Source organism: Furipterus horrens, unplaced genomic scaffold (genome assembly GCF_987537825.1).
Source record: "Furipterus horrens unplaced genomic scaffold, mFurHor1.1.pri manual_scaffold_1, whole genome shotgun sequence".
In the NCBI taxonomy this organism is placed as follows: Eukaryota; Metazoa; Chordata; class Mammalia; order Chiroptera; family Furipteridae; genus Furipterus; species Furipterus horrens.
Genome location: NW_028327171.1, coordinates 128,155,508 through 128,172,769, shown reverse-complemented (window position 1 = coordinate 128,172,769; position 17,262 = coordinate 128,155,508).

The window sequence follows — 17,262 nt, the reverse complement described above, 5'->3', positions numbered from 1 at the left end:
AATGATTTTTCAATTCCTCACCCAATTTCTTTTTTAATGGAAAATAGAGACATTGATTGAGGAAGATACAAGATACAAGAAACACTGTACATAGGGAAATAATGCCTCTGTCTCTTCATTGGTAAGGGGTTGAATTAAGTCATTAGCAATTGCAGCACAATGTTTCTTCTGCTCTGGTAGCAGAAGCCATGGAACAAATTTTGCCACATGTTTCATGCCAGGATCCTGCATCCAAATCTTGGACGCAGTAGTTTTGGAATCCCCAGATCAGCTTCTAGTTCTCACACTGTCAGTCGCCAATCTTTGTTGATTGTCCTGACCAAATTTCTATGGTAGTTCCTCCAGGTGATTTGATTGATTCAAAAATTGTTTGACCTGCCCTAAATATTGAGTTCAGAGTCAGACCTTAACCAATATCTTAAGTGGAAGATATTGCTTTTTCCATTAGCTGTCACACATCCTCCAAACTATCTCTCTTATTTTTTCCCCTTGAAAATTAGCCATTTTATTTTCCTGTTCTCATTCAATCTGCCATATCTGGGACATCTGTCAAATTTATCCTTGACGGAGATGTATTCTTAACAGTGCAATAGAAAATGATTATATCTAGTTACTTTTTGCATTTTAATAGTATACTTTAGAGACACAAAGTTTTAATGTAAAATAATGACTTTCCAATGAGTACAATAACATAGTGTTCATTCATTTGTGCACTTCTTAATGTCCAGAGTTAGAACAAATCCCATTAAAAGAGGTGAGCTATTCTATTTATGGGCAAGGGTTCTGCCATCTAACAGTGTTCTGCTCTGCCTGCTATATTTACTTGCCCTTGAAATTATCCAGACCCAAATCCACTGAGTAATTGTATTGTCATGCAGTCTCCAGCTTTTCTTTTCTTCACAATTAGCTACATTTCTAATCAATTTAATCCATCTCTGACAGCAAGTCATATTTTCCTACCTTGTTGATGAGTATGTCATGTGGAATAAAGTCAGAAGCCTCCCTGAAGTCCAAATATTTTATGTCTGTCCCTTCCTCCCTGCATACAAGTTCTGCCTCTCTGTCAGAAGAGGCAACTGAATTGGTTTAACATGATTTGTTGGTCGCAAAGTCATGCTGGTTATTATCCAGTATTGTGAACCCTTTTGTGTGCTTGCAAATTGATTAGGCATCTTGATCTTGTGGTTAATATACCTTCTGTCATTGTTTCAAGATGGGGACAGTCATTGCAATCTTGGGGTACTATGAGCATGCATTTACGATCTATTCCCTATTTCTTAAAGATAAGGAGCTTGTTTGCTTTTATAGATTAAAAATTCTCAAAAAGGAAAGTTAATGCTTCCAGGGACTCCTAGGATAGTTTATTAGTAGCCTAGATTTGGTATTACAAGAATTAAAATAAATTAGGCTTTCTATTCTCATTAAACAGAGAGACAACAAATATTTATTGAATCTCTGCTATGTGTAATGCATTATGCTGCCAGGTTGTGTGAAAGAGACAATGATATTTAAGATGGCCTCAAATCTTGTGTTGTCTATAGAAAACATGAACACATAGAAAGATAATTGACAATAATATTTTTTGTGTGGAGAATAAAGAAAGACTGTAAACATTTTTAGTAGGTTGCATGTTACTAGTTATCACATTTTCTTTGTGCCTGATTGTCCAGAAAAATAATTTAAAATAATAACCCTGAAATACCCTTTGTGCATTTCTTTTTGAATAAACTTTCTGAATTTTCACTCATTATTTTCCTGCATCCTCAGAATTTTTAGTGGTAGTAAGATTGATTTCTTCATATTCTTGTTGTCTTTACATGTTTCCTATTATTTACTTGTCTGTTTTTCTGCCTTCTACCTCTTTCTCTTTATCAACTTTATCAATGTGCTCAGTTTTGTATGGGTTGTAGATATGTTTTTCCACGATGAGGGAATTTTTTAAAAATTAATTATAGGTTCTTTTCAAAACTCTCATTGTACTCTTCCAATAAAAGTTTGATAACACCACATTATCACCATCAACAAAATATTTATAAAAATCTAGAACTTTATGAAAAACAACATAAAGATCACTAAAAATATACAGTAATCACCTTTGTTTTTAATAATTTATTTTAAAATAAAATGTAGAATAAAAGTAGTAAGGTAAAAATACCTCAGCACTGACTGGAACATCTATCATTATATCCAACTATTATCAATAAATTTTAAACTAAATTTATTAAATAAACTTTAAGAAAATATCTTTTATATACTTATTGACAGGGTTTCTGCCATGGAAAGTTCCCAGATTTTGAGATATGGGGAAAGTATATCAGATGATAATAGTCATTACTGTTTTTAATTTTGTTAGGTGTGATAATAGTATTATGTTAGGTAGGAAATTATTAGTTTTTGGAAAATGGTGTTGATTCACTTAGGGGTAAATTATAATGATATGTAAGTTACATTAAAGATTTTGGCAATACATAATATACACACATGTTTATATACAGCGATACATATATAGATGCATATACATATGACATATAAAGTCTCAAATCTTAGACCCAGAAGCAGCCTTTTGAAAGCTTCTTCCCCAGCTCTTTCTTATCAGTTCATTGTTTCATGGCTTCATTACACCACAACCCCCTCTAGTTTTGCCCTTATGCATTGCTTTGCTTCCTGCTACTGATTCTTATTAATTTGTCCAATGTATTAAAGTGGAATCTCAATTGCATATTATATTGTCCAGTCAATGTTTTGAGCCTCACTTTGTTCTTTAGTCTAACTCTTCTTGTTGTAGCCAGGTGATCAGAAAAAGCAAACAAAGAAGGCAACAGGGGAACTCCTGGATTTGCAATCCATCCACGTTCTTTTGCTTTCTGTTTCTCTTTTCCCTTAAAACACACATGGGGTGTGACAATACATGTTTGGTGAAAAAAACTAGTGACAAAAATCAATAAATTAATGCTTAAAGCATACAGGTGGCCCTCAAGACAAATTTGTTGAATTTGTAACACAGGTATTTAAAAATCTGCCAGTCTCTCATTACTAGAGACATCTCATAAAAGGCTTATTTTTTGAAAAGGCTTATGTTTTCTGCAAATATAAAATAATAGAAATATTTCAAAAGAGAGTCATATTGTGACTCAACTTGGCTCTTTTTCTTGGCATAAACAACATTTCCTGGAAGATTAAGGGCAAAAGTAGATCTAGTAACTTTACAATTTTATTTCAATAAAGCAAAATCAATTAGCATGATGTGTATTGCTGAAATCCCAGCAAAAACTAGCTTAGGGTAATTGCACGAAAACATCTTGAAGACAGAATGTAGATCAATAATTGATTTTCTCTCATTTAAATTTTTTATTCTGTCAGTCAGGATACAGACTAAAGGGAGTAAAGACCTTTTAAAACTCCCTGCTTATTTGAAGTGTGTGATGGATGGATAAAAGCAAGCTTCTTCAATCTGTGAATGTGAGGAACAGAGAGGCTCACTCTTTGAAGTACATGAAAAATAACAACTGCAAAAAAATCAGACTCAAATTAATTAAAGGAAATTATGGGCTAGAGTATAAATTTGCTGCATTAAACACTTTATAAAATATACTGATTCTCTTGTTCATTCATTCATCCATTTGTTCAGAATTTCATAGCAGCTGAGATATGTAAGAACTTTAGAGGCCTTTTAATTTACCTTTGAATTTTTAGGACTCCTATGTGGTGGTCATGTTGTCTCCAGGTGCTAGGATGCTCCCGCTGTATTATTGGGCAAGTTAGCTTCTAAAAATTGTTTTAGTGAAATTTTGGTAATTTTTGCTGATAGAGTCTTTGTTTTACTTTCAAGGAGGACATTATATTACAGAAAAGCAGTTTTCAAGTGTGGTCTCTTGATCACCAGCATCAGCCTCACCTGGGAACTTGTTATAAATACAATTATCAGGTCCCACTCCAGAAATATTAAATCAAAAGCTTTCAGGGTGGTGGGGACCCGGTAATTATTGTATGAACAAGTCCTCCAAGTGATCCTGAAACATGTTAATGTTTATGAATCTCCACTTTATTTCTCTTATGAAGTAATGAGTGTCATTCTAGGATGGTTTCTAGAACTGCTATTTATTACCTTCCTCTGAATAAGTTATGGATTAAATAAATAAATAAAAGAGTCTAACCTAATGTTTTTTGACATTCTAAGTCAAGTCCACTGAATTCAATTCTAGAAGCAGCAAGTTCCTATCCTGATTGCTCAGATAAAGGGACATGAAAAAGAGAGAGAATAACTGTCATTCTGTATTTATAACTTAAGCAAGATAAACTTTCCTGGTATTTATCAGCATTATGGATCAAAAGTAACTATATGGAAAAACTCAAAGCAACAACAATCAGAGCAAAATATGTTGGTGAAAACATTCTTTTCCTTGTTTTTGTTGTGCTTTAGAATTTATTATTTCTTCTTGATGCTTTAAATGTTAGAGAAAGCCAATTAATTTCTAGTGTTCTCCAAGTCTAATTCAGATCATAATAAGTAAATGCTGATGGATTCTGAGATTGGATGCAATCTACCCTTGTTACTCTGCAGATGAGGAAACTGAATCTTAAAGTGGACCAACTAGCCATCCACATGCAACTCACAGTCAAATGTGTCCACTTACAGCAGATTCTGGACCCAGAAACAGTCTGTGGATTCCTAATTCTCTGTGTTTTCCTATACACACTAGGTTGGCTTTCTCTCCTTGTTCTGAATTTATTTGTGTTACCATAGAAGTCACAGAAACAGAGCAGCATGGTGCAGTGTTTTCGGATTTGGAGCAGTTCATGGCTGGGAATGTGGCCTGGCACGTCATGGTACAAATGTAAAATTCCAAACATGAAATGCATGATCAATCCAAAGCACACAGAAATGCATGGTTCACCAGTACATCTGCTTATTTACTCATACACTCATTTCCTCATTCATTTTCTGCATTAAATAATCTACTTAATAAGCATTTTTTAAGGGCCTATTATGTGCTCAATTTTGAACTGGAAACTGTGGGAATATGGGTGATACATACAGTTGAATGCCACTTTCATGAATTGTAAGGATGGAATTTTATACAATTTATAAACTTGATAGTCATTATGCACTGTATTACTAATTTATATGATGAGTCAGTGCAGAAAAAAGCAATCATAAAGAGAATATATAGTAAGTACCCCCTCCCAAGGGTGAAAAAGGCAGGCAGAGCTACCATAATTCAGAGAAGAGAGTCAGCAGAGGCTTCAGAACTAGAAAGTAACGTTGATGAGGTGGATTTGAACTGAATATGGGAGTAAAGAAAGTGAGGTCTAGACTGCAGAGCATGAATAAAGCTTCCAGTTCAGAAGTGCCAATGAGGCATTTGAGAGGCATTAAAGATGAAAGCATTCTAACATTGCAAGGGCTTCTTGAGTATCTTTGAACTGTAGCACCTAAAAATATATATACATCTGGATTATTTTTTAATTTATAAAGAAGTGGAATGAAAATTTAAGATCATAGGTGATAGTTGTATTTGTGTAGGGAGTGTTACAATATTTTGATATTATTATGATATTTAGCAAAGCTCTTCCATACTGTAACACTTGGCCTTCTGATTTTTAGTACTGTGCACTACCCACTGCGTTTATCTGTAAGACAGTCACCAACAATCATTTACTGAGCCACTATAATGAATAGGTTAGGCTGTGCTTAGGACAGAAAACAAGGCAAATGTAAAACTATTGATTAAATTAGCTCCCAGGCTTCACTCCTCTGACAGTACCCATCTCTGTTTCTAAATGACCTGCTTTAATTAGATACATGCTGCTAGATTATAGACAGCAAATTAAAATGTTCCTAGGGCCAGGCAGGTAAAGTGACTGAAGCAGATGTAGGTACATATGTTTTCATGGGACAGCTGGGGAAGGTTTGCCTCTACAAAGAAGGCAGATTCTACAGAGACCCAGGTACTTATTCTCATAAGAGAACCTTAGTCCAGTTGTTATATATTTTGATTTTTTTAGGAGAAGCTAGGAATATAGATTCCATGTGAAATCACCCAATTTTTAAACATTGTGTCCAATTTATAAAACATCGCATCAAGCACACAAATCATGACAACAACCATCATTTGGACCTACTTCAGTTTGTAAACTTTGAAGCCAGAAGAATCTCAGGCACTTCCAGGAAGCAAGTCTTTGGAGGAATAACTGGACATTCAGTCTGGAGTTCCATGATTTTATCCATACATTATAACGCACCTATGACTTTCAGAGAGCTCTTGTGTCTGCTTGATACTGCACAAAATTTGATTTGTAAAATTTATGTCCAGTGAGCCTTCTGTTACAGAATTTGATTTGACATATGTCTCCTTCAAAGCCTCAAATTGTGTTTTCAGCCAGACAATGTAATACAATGTAGTAATCATGCCTAAGATGTCCCTAAATGCTGCTAAAAATTTCAGAGTTCCACTGAGAATTGAATAAAAATGCTAAGCTTAATGTTATGGATAGAAAATATTCACCATCTCCAATCTAAATAATAAAATGAAGCAATTATACCTTTTGAAAATGTCTGCACAGCCCTGTATTATAGCATCAGCTGGATGAAGCCTCCTACAGTGAGGCCTTCTGCTCTTCTGGAGCCTATGTGACAATCACAGAAGGTGCATTTATGTTGCATGTTTATTATTTCTTTGTGACTTCAGTTTAGACTGATTATAAAGATAATGGTATATATTACAATATGATCATTTGTTCAAATTTCTCTAGAGTGTGTTTCTTGAATTAGAGCATGACCAAGTCATAAATATATTTTTCCTTGCTGTCCAGTACACTATTTTGCTCATTTGTCTGTTTTGTTCATTAGTTTTCTCTTATAGGTAAGATCATATAGTATATTCTTTCACTGCTTGGCTTTTTCACTTAGCGTAATACTCTCCAGTTCCATCCATGCTGTTGCAAAAGGGAGGAGTTCCTTCTTTCTTTCTGCTACATAGTACTCCATTGTGTAAATGTACCACAGTTTTTTGATCCACTCATGCATCGATGATGGGCACTTAGACTGTTTCCAGCACTTGGCTATTGTAAATAATGCTGCTATGAACATAGGGGTGCATGGGTTCTTCTGAATTGGTGTTTCAGGATTCTTGGGGCATAATCCCAGCAGTGGGATTGCTGGATCAAAAGACAGTTACATTTTTATATTTTTGAGGAGATTCCATACTGTTTTTCACAGAGGCTTCACCAGTCTGCATTCCCACCAAGAGTGCATTAGGGTTCCCTTTTCTCTAAATCCTCGCCAGCACTTGTTGTTTATTGATTTTTTAATGATGGCAATTCTGAAAGGTGTGAGGTGGTATCTCACCGTGGTTCTAATTTGCATGTCTCTGAAGGCCACTGATGTTGAGCATCCTTTCATATATCTATGGGCTATTGTATGTCCATCTTGGTAAAGTGTCTGTTAAGTTCCTTTGCCCATTTTTTAATTGTATTGTTTATCTTCCTGGTGTTCAGTCTTATGAATTCTTTATATGTTTTAGAGATCAAACCCTTGTCTGTGGTATCATTGGCAAATGTGTTTTTCTATATGGTTGGTTCTCTGCTCATTTTGCTGATGATGTTTTTAGCCTTGCAGAAGCTTTTTAATTTGATGTATTCCCATTTTTTAATTCTTTCCTTTATATTCTATGTTCTAGGAGATATAGCAACAAAAATATTGCTCTGTGGGATATCTGTAATTTTAATGCCTATGTTTTCCTCTAGGACTGTTATGGTGTCACAACCTGGACTAGATGGCTTCACAGATGAATTTTACCAAACATTTAGGGAAGAGCTAACTCCTGTCCTTATTAAAGTATTACAAAAAAATTTAAGAAGAAGGAAGACTACCAAACTCTTGTTATGAGGCCAGTATCATCCTAATCCCAAAACCAGGTAAAGACACAACAAATAAAAAAAAACTACAGGCCAATATCACTGATGAACATAGATACTAAAATCCACAACAAAATATTGGCAAACTGGACCCAGCAATACATTAAAATTTTCATACACCATGACCAAGTGGAATCCACTCCAGTGGTGCACGGATGCTACAATATTTGCAAATCAAGAAATGTAAAATACTGGCAGCAAGACAGAAAGAGCAAATAACATACAAGAGAGCTCCAATAAGATTATCGGTGGATTTCTCAACAGAAACACTGCAACCAGAAAGGAATGGCAAAAAATACTTCAAGCAATGAAAAAAAAAAAAAAAAAGCCTACAACCAAAAACTACTCTACCCAGCAAGGCTCTCATTCAAAATGAAAGATGAAAGAAGCAGTTTCCCAGACTAAAGAAGGCTAAAAGAATACATCTCTACCAAACCAGCATTGCAAGAGATGCCAAAGGGTCTGCTTTAAGAAGATGAAGAAACAGAGAGAGACAGAGACAGAGAAGGACACAAGTACAAAGGGGAGAAATGACAATGAGTAAGTATCTATCAATAATAACCTTATATGTAAATGGATTAAATACACCAATCAAAAGACATAGGATACCTGAATGGATTAGAAAACATGACCCACATATATGCTGTCTATAAGAGACTCACCTCAGAACAAAAGATCTACACAGAATGAAAGTGGAGGGATGGAAAATAAGAATTTCAAGCAAATGAACATGGAAAAAAAAGTGGGGGTAGGAATACTTATATCAGACAAAATAGATTTCACAATACAGGCCATAAAAAGAGACAAAGAAGGAAATTTCATAATACTTAAGGGAAGAATCCATCAAGAAGATATAACCCTTATATGCACCAAACATAGGAGCACCCAAATATGTAAGGAAAATATTAGAAGACTACAAGAAGGATATCAACAGCAACACACTCATAGTCGGGGATTTTAACACCCCATTATCAACAATGGACAGACCTTCAAAGCAAAGAAACATCAAGGATATTGAGGCATTGAACAACATTCCAGATCAAATGGACTTAATCGATATATATAGAACCTTTCACCCCAGAGAAGCAAAATATACATCTTTTTCAAGTGCACATGGAACATTCCAAATATAGACCACATGGTAGGACACAAAACAAGCTTCAAAAAATTCAATTAAGTTGAAATTATATCAAGTGTCTCCTCAGATCACAATGACCTGAAACTGGAAACCTATATCAAGGAAAAAAACTCAAAAACATTCAAATTCAGGGAGACTGAATAACATGCTATTAAATAATGAATGGGTTAACAATAACATCAAGGAAAAAGTAAAAAATATTCTGGAAACAAATGATAATGGACACACAACTGTCCAAAACCTATGGGACACAGCAAAGGCAGTCCTGAGAGGGAAGTTCATAGCACTAGAGGCCTACCTAAAAAGGATAGAAGAATCTCATATAACAAAATCAACAAGTCTTTAACCAGGCTAGGCTCACCAAGCAAAAAAGAGAGAAAACCCAAATAAACAAAATCATAAATAAAAGAGGAGAAATCACAGCTGATACCACAGAAATACAAAGGATTGTAAGAAATTACTACAAGAAATTATGCCAAGAAATTTGACAACTTGGATGATATGGACAAATTTCTGGAAACATATAATCTTCCAAAACTGAATCAATAAAAAGCAGAAAACCTGAGTAAACTTATAACAACTAGCAAAGTTGAAGCAATAACAGAAAACACTTCTGGCACACAAGAGCCCTGGACCTACTGGCTTCACAGGAGAATTTTACCAAACATTTAGGGAAGAACTAACTCCTGTCCTTCTCAAACTATTTCAAAAAATCCAAAAAGAGGGAAGATTCCCAAACTCTTTCTATGAGGCCAGTGTACTCTAATTCCAAAACCAGGTCGACACACAACAAAGAAAGAAAACTACAAGCCAATATCGCTGATGAAAATAGATGCTAAAATACTCAATAAAATATTGGCAAACCTGATCCAACAGCACATTAAAAATACATCATGATCAAGTGGGATTCATCCCAGGGATGCAAGGATGGTTTAATATTTGCAAATCAATAAATGTAATACATCACATAAACAAAATGAAAGACAAAAATCACATGATCACATCAATAGATGCAGAAAAAGCATTTGATAAAGTACAACACACATTTATGATGAAAACACTCAGCTAAGTGGAAATAGAGGAAGCATAAAAACTCTGACTCCAAAAAACCTCCGCTGCTTTGCGGCATACCTCTTCAGGGGAAAGGCTAAGGGAGTAAACCCCGACAGAAAATCCGGAGCCGGAGTCCCTAAGGCGGTTTGACATTGTAGTCAACACCGGCAACTCCTGCGGCGCACCTGAACCCAAGCTGTATTGACTCCATCTTTCCCTTGGACCCTTCAGCTGCGAAGAGAGGGGGGGTCTGCTGCATGGGCAACAGCAGACCCTCCATATCACCCTGCCCAGGCTCTGTAGCTTCAGCTTCACTGGAGAGGACACTCCAGCGTCATCGCAAGATGTCGATTCAACACGGGAGGAGACAGATACCGTGTCACTCCCGAGTTGGACTGCACAGCTATTTTCGGCGGTGCAGATAGACTCTTAAGAAGCTACACCATCGTCTCTCGAGACAGACGGCTGCCGAACGAACGAACGAACGAACCTCAACATAATAAAGGCCAAATATGAGAAACCTGAAGCCAACATAATACTAATCGGCAAAAACTAAAAGCATTCCACCTGAAATCAGGAATAAGACAAGGATGTCCATTCTCTCCATTCCTGTTCAACATAGTGTTGGAAGTTCTAGCCACAGCAATCAGACAAGAAAAAGAAATAAAAGGCATCTAAATTGGAAAAGAGGAAGTAAAACTATCACTATTTGTAGATGACATGATAGTGTACACAGAAAACCCTATAGATGCCACCAAAAAACTACTCAACCCATTAAGTAAAATTGGCAAAATAGCAGGGTACAAAGTCAATATTCAGAAATCAATGGCATTTCTGTAAAGCTTGGGCTACAGTTCTTGAAACGAGACAGAGTGGTCCCTTACAGGCAACCCCATTTTTACTTTTTTAAGGAGATTCCATACTGTTTTCCACAGTGGCTGCACCAGTCTGCATTCCCATTGACAGTGCACTAGGGTTCCCTTTTCTCCACATCCTCACCAACACTTGTTTGTTGATTTGTTGATGATGACCATTCTGAACGATGTGAGGTAGTATCTCATTGTGGTTTTAATTTGCATCTCTCTCATGGCTAGTGATGTTGAACATTCTTCCATATGCCTTTGGACCCTCTGTATGTACTCTTTGGAGAAGTGTTTGTTCAGGTCCTTTGCCCATTTTTGAATTGGCTTGTCTGTCTTCTTGGTGTTGAGTCATATAAGTTCTTTATATATTTTGGAGAGCAAACCCTTGTCTGAGGTATCATTCTCAAATACATTTTTTCATACAGTTGGTTCCCTTTTCATCTTGCTGATGTTTTCTTTTGCTAAACAGAAATTCTTAGGTGTGATGTAGTCCCACTTGTTTATTCTTTTCTTCATTTTCTTTGCCCTAGGAGATATATTGGTGAAAATATTGCCACGTGTGATATCTGAGATTTTTCTGCTTATGTTTTTCTCTAGGACTTTTATGATGTTACAACTTACATTTAAGTCTTTGATCCATCTTGAGTTTATTCTGGTGCATGGTGTAAGTTTGTGGTCTAGTTTCAGTTTTTGGCATGTCCTGGTCCAGTTCTCCCAGCACCATTTGTTGAAGAGGCTATTTTCACTCCATTTTATGTTTCTTCTCCCTTTTTCAAATATTAGTTGTCCACATAGACCTGGGTTTATTTCTGGGCTCTCTATTCTGTTCCATTGATCTATATGTCTGTTCTTATGTCAGTACCAGGCTGTTTTGATTACAGTCACTTTGTGGTATAGTTTGATATCAGGTATTGTGATTCCTCCTACTGTGTTCTTCTTCCTCAAGATTGTGGGGCTATTTCTGGTTCCATATAAATTTTTGAAGTATTTTGTTCTAGGTTTGAGAAATATGCCATTGGTATTTTAATAGGGATTGTGTTAAATCTATAAATTGCTTTGGATAGTATGAACATGTTAATGATGTTGATTCTTCCCACCCATGAACATGGTATTTGCTTTCATTTAGTTGTATCTTCCTTAATTTCTTTCTTTGGTGTTCTGAGTTTTTTGAGTACAGGATTTTTACCTCCTTGGTTAAGTTTAGTCCTAAGTACTTTATTTTTCTTGTTGCTATAGTAAATGGGATTTTTTTTTTCTAGTTTCTATCTGTCTGTAAGTCTTGAACGGAAAACCAGGAAGGCCAGAGGCAGACATGAATCAAATGCCACTTAGAGAGTTCCCATGGGAGTTAGATTTAAAGAACGTATATTATGTTTTGAAGCTTGCTCTGCTTTTCTTATCTCTTAGTTAACCATAAAGAGTGTGCAGCAAAAAATGTATAAAGTCTTGCACCTGATGTCAGTATGGTGCTTAGGTGTTTAACAGACCCTGACACAGAATGGTCATCGTGTTCCTTACATTGTTATCTGTAACCAGTAATTGTTAACTGTAACCCAAGCATTTGAAGCTGATCGGTAATTTATGAATCCTGACCTTGTATCTCCCAAATACCCTCCTCAATAAAAGGGACTAAGAGGGAACATTTGGGGATCTTCTCCACTAGAGAGATTTGCCACCTCTACTCCCAGACAAAAGACAGTGTCTGGGTAATTTTGTCTCCCTCATCCATGATCCTGAAACCTCTACTGGACAGGGAGTGTCCACCGAGCTGGGGTGTTTGAGGCAGCCTGCCTCAGCTGCCTTTTGATCCAGCAATTCCATTGCTAAGATTATATCTGAAGGAACCTGAAACACAAATTCAAAAGAACCTGTGCACCCCTATATTCATAGCAGCATTATATACAATAGCCAAGTGTTGGAAATAGCCTGAGTGCCCATCTGTAGATGAATGGATCAAAAAACGTGGTACATTTACACAATGGAATACTATGCAGCAGAAAGAAAAAAGAAACTCTTACCATTTGCGACAACATGGATGGAAGTGGAGAGTATTATGCTTAGTGAAATAAGCCAGACAGCAACAAACAAATATTATGTGATACAACCTAATACCAGACACTAATGAAGAACACAAAATAATGAGCAAAATTGAACCAGAGGCAAGTAAACAAGGAGCAGACTCACAGTGACCAGGGCAGAGGGGAGAAAGAGAAGGGGGAAAGAAGGGGAAGGGTTTAGTCAAAGAACTAGTATAAATGACCCATGGATATGGACAACAGGGTAACAGGGTGGGGATAGACTGTGGGAGAAGAGGTGGGTGGGGTGGAGGGGAACAAAAGGGAAAAAGTGGGACAATTGTAACTGAAAAAACAATAAATAAATTATAAAAGAATAAATGTAAAATACCACATAAACAAAATGAAAGACAAAAATCACATGATCATGACAATAGATGCTGGAGAAGCACTTGATAAAATCCAGCACCCATTCATGATAAAAAACATTCAGCAAAGTGGGAATAAAGGGAGCATACCTCAAAATAATAAAGGCCATGTATTAGAAACCTACAGCCAACATCATACTCAATGGGTGAAAGTTAAAAATCTTTCCCCCTAAGATCTGGAATAAAACAAGGGTGTCCACTTTCACCACTTTTATTCAACATAGTGTTGGAAGTTCTAGCCACAGTGATCAGATAGGAAGAAAAAATAAAAGTCTTCCAAACTGAAAAGGAGGAAGTAAAACTGTCATTATTTGCAGATGATGTGATAGGGTACTTCTCCATCTGCCTGAACTATTCTCTCACAAGCAGATAGCTCTCCTCCCACTTGATCCTGGATGCCTCCAAGACATGCTTCTCTGTCACTGTCTTTGCTGAGCACTTGGTGAGGGCTGCTTGATGGGGACAGAGGGAGTGGTACTGGGGTTGTGCTTGCTTGCTTTATTTCCATGGATTTTCTACCACCAGAAGTGAAAAGCCAAGGATATGGGTTAGTTATGTCCAAATTATATCAGAATAAGAAGTGTAGTTTATCTATAAACATCAAAACATAACCCAATCATAACTTTTCACTTATTTTACTCAAGTTGCAGTTCATTGAACATTCTCTTTATGTTGCTTCCAGGATGTCTTTGGCTCCTGCTTCTCTTCTTATCTTTCTCTTCTATCCACTCCTTCTTAGTTTTTTGTTTGTTCCTCTCCACTTTCCGACTGTTCCTTCCTGTTTCTCTGATCACTAAGTGTTAGAGATCCCCAGAGCTTGTTCATGGATCTCTATTGTTTTACTCTCTAGGGGACCTTAAAATCTCATTACTTTAAATACAGTTTTTATGCTGATGATTTCCAAATTTGTACTTTCCGTCCAGAATTTGCTTCCGAACTCAAGATTTATACAGACATCTGCCTGCCTGACATCTACACTAAGTCCAAAGGGCATTGTGCAGAAAAGTGTTAATATAGCAAGTCTGAAATTGCTATCTGTAGAAATGTTTGCTTGCAAGGTCAGCTGTTGGCTGGCATCTGGGAACTTGACCCTCAGAGTATTCACAGTCAACAGTTAACTGCTCAGAGTAGCTCACTATATCTAAATTATACAATATTGAATGTATGTTTTCCTTCTGCAAGTCTGGGATTTTTATGTATGCAGAAAGAAGATGCCTGCAACCAACCTCCAATAACAATGTTGGCTCTGGGTAGCTAATGACCTTTTATTTTTCAGAACACTTTGCATGTGTTGCCACAGCTTTTTGCTGAAGGAATTAATCCTGTCCTGTGTTTTTCCACAGGCAAAGGACTCTTAAATAAAACTGGTGCCTTGTTTCTTCCCAACTTTCTTTTATGTGTCTTTTCCTTTGCTGAATTTGCTTTGTATCCTTTTGCTATAAGAAAGCCTAGACATGACACAGCTATATTCTGCATCCTGTGAGTTCTTCACATGAATCTTTGAAGCTAAGATGGTTTTGAGGATCCTTTACACAGCCACCTTAAAGTTAAATGTCCAAAATTGATCTCTTGCTATTCTCCTTATTAATCAATAGAATAAAATAACAAATACACAAGCATATCATTCTCTTCTTATCACCTTCCCTATCTTTTTTTAATGACAATTTCACTCATTCAGGTTATCCAGGCCAAAAATCTTAACACTATCTTTATATCACTCTCTATCACAGTCCTTATTTGATTTTGTAGGTTCTAGTTTCTAAATGCAGCTAGAATTCAACCAGTTTTCCAGTCTCACTGGTACCATTTTAGTCCATGACAAGACTTAATCATACCTTCTAACTCAGTGGTTCTCAACCTTCCTAAAGCCATGGCCCTTTAATATAGTCCTTCATGTTGTGGTGACCCCCAACCATAAAATTATTTTCATTGCTACTTCATAACTGTAATTTTGCTACTGTTATGAATCATAATGTAAATATCTGATATGCAGTATGTATTTTCATTGTTACAAGTTGAACATAATTAAAGCATAGTGATTAATCACAAAAACGATATGTAATTATATGTGTTTTCCGATGGTCTTAGGCGACCCCTGTGAAAGGGTCGTTCAACCCCCAAAGGGGTCACGACCCACAGGTTGAGAACCACTATTCTAACTGCTCGCCTAGGTTATTCTCAACAATGTTCTTAAAGCAGTCAGAAGATCCTATTAAAAGTATAAATCAGATTATGCAAATCTTCTGCTCATAATCCTCCAATAATTTCTCATTGCATCTCTACATAAAAGCCAGAGTGCTCACTGTGATCTGCCTGATGTGGACCACTTTACCTCTCTGTGTCCATACTCTAATGTTCTCTCCATTGTCAAACCTCTCCCACCAGGCCCTCTACAAACCAGGCAGATGCTGCCGCTGGGTTCTTTGAGGCTTTTAGAATTATTGTTCCCTCTGCCTGAAATGTTCTTCCCATGATATTCATGTGACCAGCTCCACTATTCAAATGTCACATTCTCAGTGAGGATTATCTTGCCTATTCTATCTTTCTTTCTGATTTTTTGTGGCTTTGCTATTTTTATTTTGTAATATTCTGGTAATGACAGAGAAGGAAAACTCTGATTCCAAAAAACCTCCGCTGCCTTGCGGCATACCTCTTCAGGGGAAAGGCTAAGGGAGTAAACCCCGACAGAAAATCCAGAGCCAGAGTCCCTAAGGCGGTTTGACGTTGTAGTCAACACTGGCAACTCCTGCGGCGCACCTGAAGCCAAGCTGTATTGACTCCGTCTTTCCCTTGGATCCTTCAGCTGCGAAGAGAGGGGTGGTCTGCTGCATGGGCAACAGCAGACCCTCCATATCACCCTGCCCAGGCTCTGTAGCTTCAGCTTCACTGGAGAGGACACTCCAGCGTCATCGCAAGATGTCGATTCAACACGGGAGGAGACAGATACCGTGTCACTCCCGAGTTGGACTGCACAACCATTCTCGGCGGTGCAAATAGACTCTTAAGAAGCTACACCATCGTCTCTCGAGACGGACGGCTGCCGACGACGATTCTGGTAATGAACTGAGTTGTATCCCCTCAAAATTTATGTGTTGAATATCTAGTTCCCAACATGACTGTATTTGAAGATTAGGCCTTTAAGAGGTCAATAAGGTTAAACAAGGTCAGAATAGTGGAGGCTTAATCCAATATAACATGACTTATATGAAGGTCTGTCAGGAAAAAGTCCAGTCACTGTTAATATAACAAGAATGGTTTGAGTGACACTGATGTAACCTGATAGCCAAGGAGAATGGACTGGAATGCACATGCATGAGCAATGATGACTTCATTGTACTAGTCAGTGGGATCAGTAGATGGCATTGAGTGAACCTGTGTTTACTGTGTGGCCATTGCATTCAAATGCGAGCAACAAATCTGCATCTCATTTTACTTTAAACTTGAACATTCCTCTGGAGAACCTCTCTGGATATTCAGATGGCCACAGACATTGGCAACTGGTGATTGGCAGACTCATCACAACAACATGTCCACTCATGCATCACATCTCATGCAGACTTTTTTTGGCAAAATATCAAATCACCAAGGTGACTCAGTGCCCCCTACAGATCAGATTTGGTGACCTCTGGCTTCTGGCTTTTCCCAAAACTACAATCACCTGTGAAAGGGAAGAGATCTCAGACCACTGATGAAATTCAGGAAAATATGACAGGGCAACTGATGGCAAGTGGGAGAACTGTGTGAGGTCCAAAGGTGCCTACTTTGAAGGGGACTGAGGCATCATTGTCCTATGTACAATATTTTTTGTATCCTTTTCAATAAATATCTCTCTTTTTTGTATTATATGG